The sequence below is a fragment of the Apodemus sylvaticus genome, chromosome 1 (assembly GCF_947179515.1).
Source record: "Apodemus sylvaticus chromosome 1, mApoSyl1.1, whole genome shotgun sequence".
Classification (NCBI taxonomy): Eukaryota; Metazoa; Chordata; class Mammalia; order Rodentia; family Muridae; genus Apodemus; species Apodemus sylvaticus.
The window spans coordinates 211,268,222-211,280,855 of record NC_067472.1 but is presented as its reverse complement, the minus strand read 5'-3'; the positions used below and the strand labels follow the sequence as shown (position 1 = coordinate 211,280,855).

The 12,634-nt window shown below is 40.7% G+C and overlaps 2 pseudogenes; both read right to left on the bottom strand.

Annotated features, from left to right (window-relative positions):
• Positions 1 to 12,634, bottom strand: part of LOC127676347 (ubiquitin-conjugating enzyme E2 G1-like) — a 1,073,095-nt pseudogene that overhangs the window by 142,577 nt on the left and 917,884 nt on the right.
• LOC127685088 (uncharacterized) overlaps positions 1 to 12,634 on the bottom strand; it is a 251,676-nt pseudogene that overhangs the window by 79,222 nt on the left and 159,820 nt on the right.

The window sequence follows — 12,634 nt, the reverse complement described above, 5'->3', positions numbered from 1 at the left end:
CTGATCCACTGTTTGTCCCTGTATTTCCTTTAGACAAGAAGAATTTCAGGTTAATATTTTTGAGCTGGATGGGTGGCCCCATCCCTCAACCAGGGGCCATGCCTAACCTCTGGGTATGGTCTCTGCAGGTTCTCTCTCCTTTGTTGGGTATTTCAGCTAATTTTATCCTAATTGGGTCCTGGGAGCCTCTTGATTTCCTGGCATCTGAGACTTTCTGGTGGCTACCCCCAGTTCCCTACCCCCCATTGCTATACACCTCTATTTAATTCCCCCCTCTGTACATCTCCCCATTTTCTCTTACACCTGATCCCGCCCCCCTTTTTGTCCTGTCCCTCCTCACTTCATCCCAAGTCCAACCCACCCTCCACCTCCCATGATTATTTTGTTTCCCCTTCTGAGTAGTACAGAAGCATACACACTTATCCCATATGCAGCAAGCAGGAATTTGAATAGAGGTGTGTAGCAATTGGGGATGGGGAACTGGGGGTAGGCACTAGAAACTCACAGATGCCAGGGACCCAATAGGTTCCCAGGACTCAACAGAGAGTACATTAGCTGAAATATTCAATAAGGGGGAGATAGAATCTGTAGAGACTATATCCAGCACATAGGCATGGCCTCTGGTTAAGGGATGGGGCCACCCACCTTTCTCAAAAACAATAATCCAGAATTGTTCCTGTCTAAAGGAAATGCAAGGACAAAGAGTGGAACAGAGACTGAAGAATGAAGCCATCCAGAGACAGCCACTCCTAGGGATCCATTCCATCTACATGGATACCTTACCCAGACACTAATGCTGATGCCAAGAATTACTTGCTGACAAGAGCCTGGTATAGCTGTCCCATGAGAGGCTGTATTGGCCAGAGCTTGACCAATACAGATGCAGATGCATGCAGCCAACCATCAGACAGAGCCAGGGGACCCCAATGGAAGAGTTAAGGGAAAGACTGAAGGAGCTGAAGGGGTTTGCAACCCCAAAGGAAGAACAACAATATCAAACAACCAGACCCCACCCCCGGGGTCTCAGGGACTAAACCACCAACCAAAGAGTACACATGGAGGAACCCAAGGCTACAGCTGTATGTGTAGCAGAGGATGACCTTATCTGGCATCAATGGGAGGGGAAGCCTTAGGTCCTGGAAAAGCTTGATGCCCCAGAGTAGAGAAATGCCAAGTAGGTGAGTCAGGAATGGAGGTGGGGGTGGGGGAGCACCCTCATAGAAGCAGGGATGAGGGGGATGAGATAGGAGGTTTTCAGAGGGGGATAACATTTGAAATGTAAATAAATAAAATAACCAATGTTTTATTTTTTTTAAAAAGGCCAAACTGTCATTAGCTAAAATATTTACTTCTATAAATTACTTGATTTTCCCAAAAATCTAAACAACCCAGGCAGTACTTCAAGGGGTGTTTTCCCCAACGATTGCTGATACATTACTTTTTGTTTTGTTTGTCCCATTTGTTCCTAACAGTAAATCTTGAATCTAAGTGCACGAGCTATCATTATTCATTACTTGACTGGAAGAGAAACTGAGGCATGGAGAACTTAGTCATCTTAGATCACGTAAGACCCAGTCAGGAGTTGAAAGGTGCCCTGCCTTTTCCTTATAGGACAGTTCCAATGGCCTGTTTCCCTCTATCTATTCTAGGCCACTTCTCCCTGTGACAAGCCCATCTACCCTCATCCCTCCAGCAGCCCCTCCTTCTCTGTTAACAAAACAGGCCATGTTGTGTTTCAGCCAGAACCTTGGCCTCCATAGTCCTACTAGCTCAAGAGCACCACCAGTAGAGGTGAGAACATAACAGACATCTGCCTAGATCTGTGAAGCCAAAATCAATGGTGGCAGATGATGTTTTTAAAGCACCCAAAGGACTTCTACAAGTAACCATGCTGTAAAATCCCACATCCATAAATGAAGTTCTTTGGAACGATCTTAGCTGTGACCCCCCAGATCCAAATACAGCACTAAATGCCAATGGCTGCTTTAGCCTTAAAGTCATCATTAGCTTCAGGGTTCTCAATTTAGCAGCGTCAGCTCCTGCACTACATAGTTCTCTGTCATGGGGTCCGAGCTGTGCATCACAGACTTGTTGAACATTTCTACCATCTACATATAGAGGCATCTATCATTGTGACAACCAAGAAGTGATTCTAGATTTTGTGAACCATTTTTTCCAGTGAGAGACAAAACTACTCCCAGTAGAAAGGCACTGCTGTCACTAGATACTCCCAGTTGTTCCCTGGACTTTGTGCCATGCCTACTCATAGGCTGAAGAACTAAGTCCTTGGGTCTGCCTTTCCTCACCTAATGCAAATAGTAACGGTGCTATGAAGCCTGTGAACTATGATTGTTCTGGAACATGCCCTGTCATGGGGAAATTAACAGACACTAAACAGATACAGCCAGGTAAAACAGATACAGTCAGATAAGTCAGCCTTAAAGTCCCAAGCCCCATTTCTGGAAACACTGTGTAATCAGTATGTTAATAAAACAAGACCAAACAAACAAACAAACAACAGCAAAACCAAGCAAACATGCCTGATAATGTCTGTGAGGCATGGGGCAGGTGGGAGAGCCAGGGATGCCTGTATGGGGGAAGGCACAAGATAACACTGACAAATGCTAATGAGTTCAGAGAACGCCTAGTATCAGGCATTGTGTTTGGTATTCATAAGCATTATCTTAATTAATCGTCGAAATGAGTTTTTAAAGAAAGTACCATTCATCTAATTTTCCTCTGTGGCAAAGAGGATAAGAGAGATTAACTGATGTGCCTGGAGCCACAGGATGATAACAATTCACAGATCCTAAAAGCACACACGAGGTGGGCACTGTCTTACATGGAAACTCTGGTCTCATTTAATCCTTGGGCCTACTCTCTTTGTTGGGAATCAGTCCTTTCCTCTAGGTAAAGAAGGTCCAATCATGCACTGAGAGTTTATGTCACTTGCCTCCGGTTATGTAGCAACCTAGCAGCAAGAGTGGGACTTGGACCACGCAGGTGGGTTTGAGCCAGGGCTTAGCTTCTCACATGAACTGCTGCTTCTACCTAAGGGAGACTAGGATCTGAGTCCAGCCACTTCTTTAGAGTCAAGGTTCTAGCCAACATATCCCTGCTCCCATATATAAATTCTACGTAAAGCAGCATTGCACTAATATCCTCTATACGTCTAGAAACCAAATGTTTCTAGAAACCAAAGACGTGGAGTAATGCATGCTGGTGATATTCCATAAGAAAGGAATGGTAGAAATAAATAAAAGAACAAGTAGGTCAATGTCAGTGATAGAGAAATAGAGAGTAGAGATTTTTTTAAGTGAGAGATGAAAAAGTTGATGGAAAGCAGATTTGTAAATTGTCCTGACTCTTGATGTCTGAGGATAGAGAGTTCTTCAATAGACAAGAGGAGCTTCCGGGATGCTATGGGCAACAGGAGATGGATGAGAAGCAGGTCCACACAGATATGGCAACCGGGTGAACAGAGAATCCTAGGATTTCGTCTACCATCAGTATCCAAATTCCTTGACATTCTGAGACTTAACATTAGAGCAGAGCAAGCCCCCAGGCCAAGGCCAATATCCAGAAGAGACCACAAGGAAATAACACTCTGCCCTCATCAGGTTTATGTCACATGACAAGAAAAACAGCTTGAAGGAAGATTTCGACCTATAGTTTCAATCTGCTGAAGGTGCTCCATTGCCATACACCTATGAGACAGCATCATGGAGGAAGAAACAGTAGTGAAATTCTTCTTAGCTCTTAGTGCCTAGGAAACAGATGGAAATGCACCAATACAAGGCATGTTCTAGTGAACTTCTTTCTCCACATCTTAATAATCTATCCAACTATCAATTCCTTAATCACCAATCAAACACCCATCTGCAGCCAACTAAGCCCTTTCACTCAGGAGCCTGCAGAGATTCTTTTCAGAAATGACCCAAATCAAACCACACTCCCTGTCAGTAGTAACTGCACCAGGGCAAAGATACAAGCATCTCACTGAAACGGCATGGAAGAAAACTCTTAGCACATCTCTCCAGAGCATCAGGGGGCAAACAATGGAAGCTGTGCCAGACACATTACTGCTATCATACTAAAAACAAGCCATCAATAGTAGCTGTGTTTAACTATGTCATTTTTCTGGTTTTAATTAAGACACTCTAAAACAAAATTTCATGGAACAAAATAGAATTAGGATATTACAATCATATACAATCTGTGAAAAAAAGTCCTTTATGAGTAGTTTTCAATTCCTTAACCATGAATTATTCTGCTAAGGGGCTCAACTGAAATATAACATGCACAACTGGATACAATTAAATCTTTGTGAGCAGTCTCATCAGTCTTCATGTAGAAGGGTTTGTCCCTTTGTTGACAACCCCCTAGAACATTATGCATGTATGTGTCATAAAATAGGACCAAAACACTAGCTTCCTAGAGTCACAGAGATTACATAAGCTAAACACACTTACATCACTTACATGGGAAATATTCCATATTAGCTATTATTCTTTTATGTGAAGAACAAAATGGACTAACCTGCCCTCTAGCCTTCTGTCTTTTCTCCCTTTTTCCCAGTCTTACATTTGTTGACTGCCTAATTATCAGTCTTCTAGGCAGCAGATAAAAAAATATCTCTACCAGGTGTTCAGTTGAGGCAAGCTTTCCCTGTTTATATTTTTTAACTGATCACAAATCTTCGGAAAATGACTTTTGATGAGAGCTCTTCTAATAATAGAATGGCATTCTTTTCCTTGGATTAAAAGATCATTGCAATAGGTTGAAATCACCTTTGTATCCCTATCAGGCATGTTCCTTGACCTCAGAGTTTACTGTTGAATAATCCATCAGGGTATTTAATCACAGTGTATGTCACGGGGAAAATCATCAGTAAATATTTGTTGAATGGCTAATTAAAACAATTTCAGCCAGACAACCTCCCTAAGACCCTGCCTTAAGCATCCTTTGTCTCTAGATAAACTATAGACAACCAGCGGTAGCCCTCCATGCTCCAGGGATTTGTTCACCTTGTATTGCTCACTTTATTCTAAAAAAGGGGAGATTTCAAAAACAAAAACAAAAACCTAGGCAGAGCTGCACAATGTGTGAGGCGGTTAGAGGTATTTGTCATTAATCTGATAACAATTGATGAGCCCAGTAATGATATCGAAGATCATGTAAAACACTAAAGGGAGAGATGGGGATTATTCTCCCAAATTAGAAGTCTTTTCAAGTAACGATAAAAGGCCAAGAACACAGGAACCAGAGAAACCAGCAAGTCACAGCCAAACCTCCAGGGGAGACACTGAGCCCAGCCCCTAGACGCTACACTCAGACGCCACTGATTGAAGCCTGACAAGAAGGTCAGAAGCTGCCAGTTTATTTTTAGCAACAGCACCCTCTGTGAGAACAGTCTTCACGTCCACTCCCATAAAGTAGGTCAGGCAGGAACATCTCAGGATCCATGACAGCTCACCTCGCCAGGACAGTCCCGGGAGAGCTGGACACAGCAACCTTTGAAACATCACGGTCTAATCCAGCCCCTTCATTGCACAGATCAGAAAGCAGCCTTTATGAGCATCCAGAGACACAGCGAGTTTGTGTCGAGTGGCCCTGTATTCCAATGTGGAGCTCTAGCCGGAGCCTCTTTATAGCGCACGTGAATGTCAGGGAGCAGGGGTGGGGCCGAGAGCCTAGGCTTTTCCGTTTCCTGTCTGTGAGGGTATGAATTGCAGAGCACAGATTTCCCAAGAAATCATAGAAATGAACACAAAGCCAAAAATACCAATAAGGTCAGAATACCCATGCTTTAGTGACTGATCAGTTAGACAGTTTAATTACAAAATATTTTATGAATAGTAACTTAACTGATAAATTAGAGTTTCATACACAAACAGGGGTCACTATAATGTTTTGACATGTGTGCACCATGTACAATTATTTAAATTAAGTTAATTATTATATGTCTAAATGCATCCACCCATCCCTCCCACACACACTTTTTTTTTTTTTTGCTTTGTGATTAGGCATTTGAAACTATTTTCTATTTTGTAATGTATATTATTAGAGAGTTGTCACCAACCAGGCCTGAGTTTATCTCTCCAATGCATACCACAGCTGCCTTCCTCAAGCTCTCTAGCCGGAATACAAATTGTACAATATGCTGCGTAGTTGCATTTATGGTTTATCTCAGTGCCTACTTCTCGTGGAGGCTCTTTGCATTGACTTTATATTAGAATTTCTTGAGGGAACTGTGTGAAAAATGTTAAACACCAAAGCCCTACCCTGGGGAATCCTGGTTTAGTTAAACTGGTGCAATAGCCTTCCCTTCCTGATTCTCACATCAATTGTAGCAATATAATGCACCGGTGTTCTGAGCATTCAAAACAGGGTGCTCTGGCATATCTAGCACTTCTGACCCAGGTGGTTGAGATAGGGTCCAAGAATTTTTCATTCTTAGGAAGTACATATAAGATGAAGTGATGAAATGAGGACTCATCCTTCCAGGAGCACTGATCTGGGGTAACACAAGAACCAGGAAGTTGGCATATGAACCCCAAGAGTTAAGAACCACACAATTAGAGGCCAAACCTCAGAGTTATGAAGACCTCTCCCTTCCTTGTATCAGTGATGCAGGTAAGAGCATTCATTCTGTTGTCAACCAGACTGAGGTCACTCACTGCGGGATCATGGACACTGTGCCACAACTTCTCCATGCCTCAACTGTTTGATTAAACAGTGGGGAGATGGAAATGATGATGATAATGATGATGATTATGATGATGATGATGATGTTGATGATGATGTTGATGATGATGATGGGATAGAGCAATGGCCCAGGTACTAAAGTGGCCCCATACCACCTACTTAAGCATAGTATGTTCCCAAGAATCTATGTTAAAAGCTGGATGTGGTGACAAATGCTTGCAATCCCAGGGCTGGGAAGGGAGGGACCCTTAGATCCTTGGAACTCACTAGACTGCCAGTCTACTCTAATCCTGTTTCTAAACCCAAACAAACCAGAAAAGACAAACAAGGTGGGCAACTCACAAGGAATGACCCAAGGTATCTCTCTCGTCTCTACAGACTACACACATGTGCCCATACCGACACTCACAGGGGAACCCTACTGTCACACATGAAAAAAAAATAACTTTATGTAAAATAAATATGTAAAATACTAAGAAGTTTGAGAAATGCATTGACACCTTTCACTGTGCAGTGCTCACTAAGAACGTGTTCGTACCATAACAACTGCAATTAATACATTAATGGGCCAAAATATCTATAGTTTAAAACATATTATAACAATCTTTAAACAAACCTAGGGGTCAACAATGCAATTTTCCTTGGTTTGTTTGTTTGTTTTCCAGATGGGCAACAGAGACTCTCAGAAGCATAAGGACACATCCATTGGTAAGACATGAAAATCAGAAGGATCCCTGGGTTCAAACACAACCTTGCTTTACTGACAGCTTGATGCACCTCTTATTTTTCTCCTTCATCATACTCTTCTTAAAGACAGCCTCTACGCCTCATTAAATGATGTTTTTCGTTTATGTTATGCACAAGACCATATCTCATTCTGCATTTACTAAGTATCTACCAAGTGGATGAATAGACATGAATACTAACAACATACATCATGTTTCAAATAAATGTTGAAAGCAATTCTGTAACACAACAGATTTCATTCATTTAATCTCTAAACAATTAAGTAGCTAAAGCCTTCATTTTATGTCAATAGTTTGCTACCCCCCCATTTATACTCTAAGCAATATTGGGTCAGTGAAACATAGTCCCCTATGATTTTCGTGATCAGACTGTGAAAATGTCAGGGCAATAATACCTCAGGGGTCTCCTGCAGCTGGCGTGGATACCTTGAGGTTACAACTGGTCACCTGCTTTGACCAGTCTCTAGATTAACAGAGTTTTAGGGGCTGACTCTCACACCCATTTCTGTATAACATGCATCTGCCCTCTGGCTATTCCAAAGAACTATGGGCTAGAATCACTCACAATCTACAACAAATAGATTCTCTCCCTGGACTTTGGCATCAGATTGGCAGATTTCAACAATGTAACAGGACACTTAGAGAAATTTGTCTTGAAATTTTAAAATTTAGAAAAGAAAAGATTTTTTTTTATATTTTTTTAATTAGGAGGAAAGGGGAATACTCTATATTTTTCTCTATTTCATAAATAGATTGTCCTGGGTTATAACTGTATTTCATATCTTGAATACTAATATTCTCCCTCTCTTCTCTCTCTGTCTCTCTCTCTTCCCCTTCCCTCCCTCCCTCTTTCTCTGACTCCCTCCCTTCTTTTCCAATCTCCCCTCTCCTTCCCTCCATAGTGTGACCTCTCTCCTTCTTTCCTTGCAGGCAAGCATCCAATAGGACCATATCTCCTATGAAGTCGGTCAGTGTATCTACAAGGCCTTCTCATGACCCTTGGGAATCTATCTATTGTTCCTTTAATGTTCTTCTCTCTGATCAAGGGATGCTCAACAGATCTATATTTCTGTACTTTCTAAATGTTTGGCTGCGGCTCATTACTGTCTGAAATATACTAAACTGGAATTAAAAATCAATTATTGATTTCAGGTCCTTAGGGTAAATGCCCAAGACTGATAGGTATGGGTCATACTTTAGATTTATTTGTTTATGTTGTTGTTTGGTATTTTGGTTTTTGGTGTTTTTTTTTTCTGAGAAACCTCCATATAGATGGTAGACTAATTTATAATACACTAGCAAGGTATATAAAGGTCCCCTTTACCTACATCCACACAAACAATATCCGTTGTTTGTTTCTTAATGACTGACATACTTACAGAAGATGTAAACTCAATATGGTTTTCTAATACCTAGAGACCTTAAATGTTTTTAACAGATATGAATAAACATCAATATTACCGTAACTATATAGCAAAGTTATGAGACCAACTTAGGTGCCTGACAATAGAAGAATGGATAAGAAAAGTGTGGAATTCTTGGGCCATAAAGAAGAAAGTTCTATGGTTTCTGGAAAAGTGAGTATAACTGGACCCAAACATTATGAAAATTCAGCCACTCTTAGAAAAATAGGATAATAATGCTCTCTCATTTGTGATTCCTAGATTTAATTTAGAAACACACAATCATACATACATATAATATACATGATAATATACATAATATATATCATATATTATATGATATAGTATATATAATTGTGTGTTAAATGAAAATATAAGTAAAATTATATGGGTAGCAAAAGATACAGAAAAAAAGGAAAAATAGGAAAAGGAGGAGGGTAGGAGAGACTGGTTAAGGGATGTGTGTCTGATGTGTAATATATACCTTTAAGAAAAAATTAAGTCTGGAGAGATGGCTCAGCCATTAAAGGCTAGGCTTACAACCAAAGATATTTGAAAACAGTTAAATAACTAAATTTTTCATAAAACAGCAGATTGAAATAAAAAAATCAGCTTATATACCATGGAAATCTCATTTTTTTAAAAAAAAATAAGGCTAACCATTTTTATTAACCATTTGTCTAAGGTTATAAGAAGTCAAAGGTTTATTTTGGGTTACATAATGTAAATCCTACCAGAGAAGCAGTTAGAAAAAAATAATCATGATCTAATCGAATTTAATGTAACATCTTTTCAAGTTCTAGATGGTTAGAAAGAAATCCTTCAGCCCAGTGAAGTACATTCAGGACCTATCACACACATTGAGAGGCCATTTCCAATGACAAGCAAGATCAACTCTGCTGAACCGCAGTGAACCAGAAGCAGGGACATGATATATGTGGCCTATTGTTAGAAACTGAGCCTTGATCCCTGGGAGCTCAGGACTGGGCTATGCAGTATCAAATCCATAAGAACTTGCCTATGGACAACTAGAACACTTTGTTATTAGGAATCTAGCCAGCTAGCTTTTTACAGAGCACCTACTATGGTTGAGTGCTCTGTGTGATCCAAATGACACATCTGTTTACACATAGGGCAGTTACAATCTAAGTCACTCCTGGGAGTAGCTCCATTTTTCCCAGTAAAACTGTGTTCAATGGCACAATCTATAAAGACCTGTGCTTCACAGATGACCTACTCATTCATTACACAGACCACTTTCAATTACATAGGCCAAAACCATTGCAACATTCCCTGAACTTAAGCAAAGAACAGGCAGAGTATTTGTTTCTAGCCCTTGGAGTGTCCTGTCTCCAATCTCGTGATCTAATGCCTGAGCATGTCCTGTTTTTTTATAAGGTACTTATGGAGTAATGTGTTAGGAGAATGCTGAGAGAGTAAAGTAGACCAGGAAGGTGTCAGAGAAAATAGGGATTTGGGGTTAGAATGTGTGTGATTGGGAAGAACAATAGGGGGGCATGATGTGCTAAGGCACTATTGCTGGGAAATGGTGTGCTAAATAAGGGTATCTGGAGGAAAAAGTACAAGAAGTCACCCCAAGACCAAAATAACAATTATCTTGGGTAAACAGCAGTAGCCACTGTGTCAGAAATTTAGGAAAATATATTTTTAAACTTTTTTTTTACTACAGATGCATAGATAGCAAATTTTCAGTACACATCCATATATAGACATGTATGCAAATACATACATACTTAGTTTATGGGAGTTACACTTAAAATACATAAAATACTACACCCTGCAGTCCGTGTGACTCCTAAGTGGCAATAACTTATGGATGTTCTGAAAGACATCATTTATCATGCAGCCCTCCCTGCTTAGTACTTAGGCAATGCCCACAGCCACTTACCTGGGTGAACCAAAGAATAAGCACACAAACTCAGGAGTAAGCCAGTGTCCATTGAAATGTCTTGAACTGTTCCATTCAAGACTAAGGGATGCATTTACATTGGCAATGATGTCTGAATTTGGATGGGGAAGAGGTACTGCTCTGTGATCTCTATCACCACAACCCTGCATCCCTTCAAGGCAGATCATATCACCTGGACAAGCTGGCCCTCTTTGGATACCTGCATTTATGCAATACCAAAAAAAAAAAAAAAAAAAAAAAAGGAAACCAGGGATAGAGAATGTCAAGAAGAGATAAAGTAGGTTCCAGATGTCTAGAAGCTCATACTCATATAGGAAATGGCACTAGGAGACTACATACCATTTGAAAATTATGGCATGCACCTCAACATGTGGCAATGCTGTTGGGTTGTCACAAAGGGTTAGCTCTTCAAACGTGAGTTACAGATATGTTCAAAGAGTCAGAAAGCACAAGTTGGAGGAGACCAAGAATCCTTTCCATCCTTTGTCTCTGAAGTCTGTAACTTCATAGCTCAGGAGAAATGAGACTTCCATATTGCCAGTCTTTATGCCTAATCATTGTGAATTCTCCCACTCTGGTCTCATCCTTGCCTTCATCAACTGAATGCATTAGAGAGAAGAGAGACTTCCTGCTGGTGAAGACTGGAAGTCTCACTACCCATCACTTCATCAAGGACCAGAAGACATCAAATAAGACCTAGGCAGTTAACAGAGTTATTGACAGATGATGTCAGTACTTGGTTGTTTGTAGATCACAGCCACATCCTTGTCTAATTCCCAGAGATAGTGTCATTCTCATTTCCTAGATGTATTCACGCAGGAAGCTAAGTTCCTGCAGATGCTTCAGTGGGTTAACACAGAGCTGGAGAGCTCACACCAGGCTCTGAGGACCACGCCTACTACCCTCAGGGCAGAGCATTTGAGGCTGCCTCTCAGATAAACCGCAAGGCCACGTGTAATTAGATCCAAGATTATGTGGTACTGGCTGGAAGTGCAAAAAGTACTCAGAGAGTTACTTAAAAAGGCAAAGGGCATTAAGGAGACAGCCTGGGATTCTGGAAAGGACAGTTTGTGGAAGTTCTACAGAAGAAAGAGCAAAGAACCAGGTGTATTTATAGACTAATAATGTGCAAAGAGGGGAAAATGTGTCGCCTTGGGCAATTCTCATCAAGTTAATGGATGTTGCCAATTACTATGGTAACATTTTTAATTGTATCTCAGCTCTAAAGAGAATAAAACCAGAATTTCACAGTCTTTGCCTCGGGACTCTTAGGGGGCTGCATTCTGGTGTAATATAGTGGTGTAGACATACTAGCCTGGAGTCTACACTGACAGAACCCTTACAACTGTCTCACATTAAGACTGGGGATGGTTTTCGAAAGGATGTCTGACACATGAGTCCATTTATATAAATGTATCTTGATGACATCAGACAACTGTATTAGGGAGCAGAGGTTGTAACCACAGGGAAGCCCATGAAAAAGATAGTAAACATTGTTCCACATCTCGTGACAATATAATATTGTTTCATTATCTTATGAGTCATCCTATGATCAAACAATGCCTTTGTTGGCCATCTTATTTACAACCTGCTGTAATTGATTTGATTATTTAAACGACGCCCCCTCCACTCTAAATTGAAGGAAGAAGTTTGCTGGATGTGTCCACCTTGATAATACCATCTGTTGCTAACAACAGTGGCATTCAGTTATATTTTGGATCAAAGGTTCAACATTCCATCAAGGGATGTGTAGTTTTGTGTGCATAATACCAACATAGGACTAAAGGCTGAAACAAGAAAATGGCTTCTTTATGTCCCCATTGCTAGTGAATGATAGCTCCAGATTC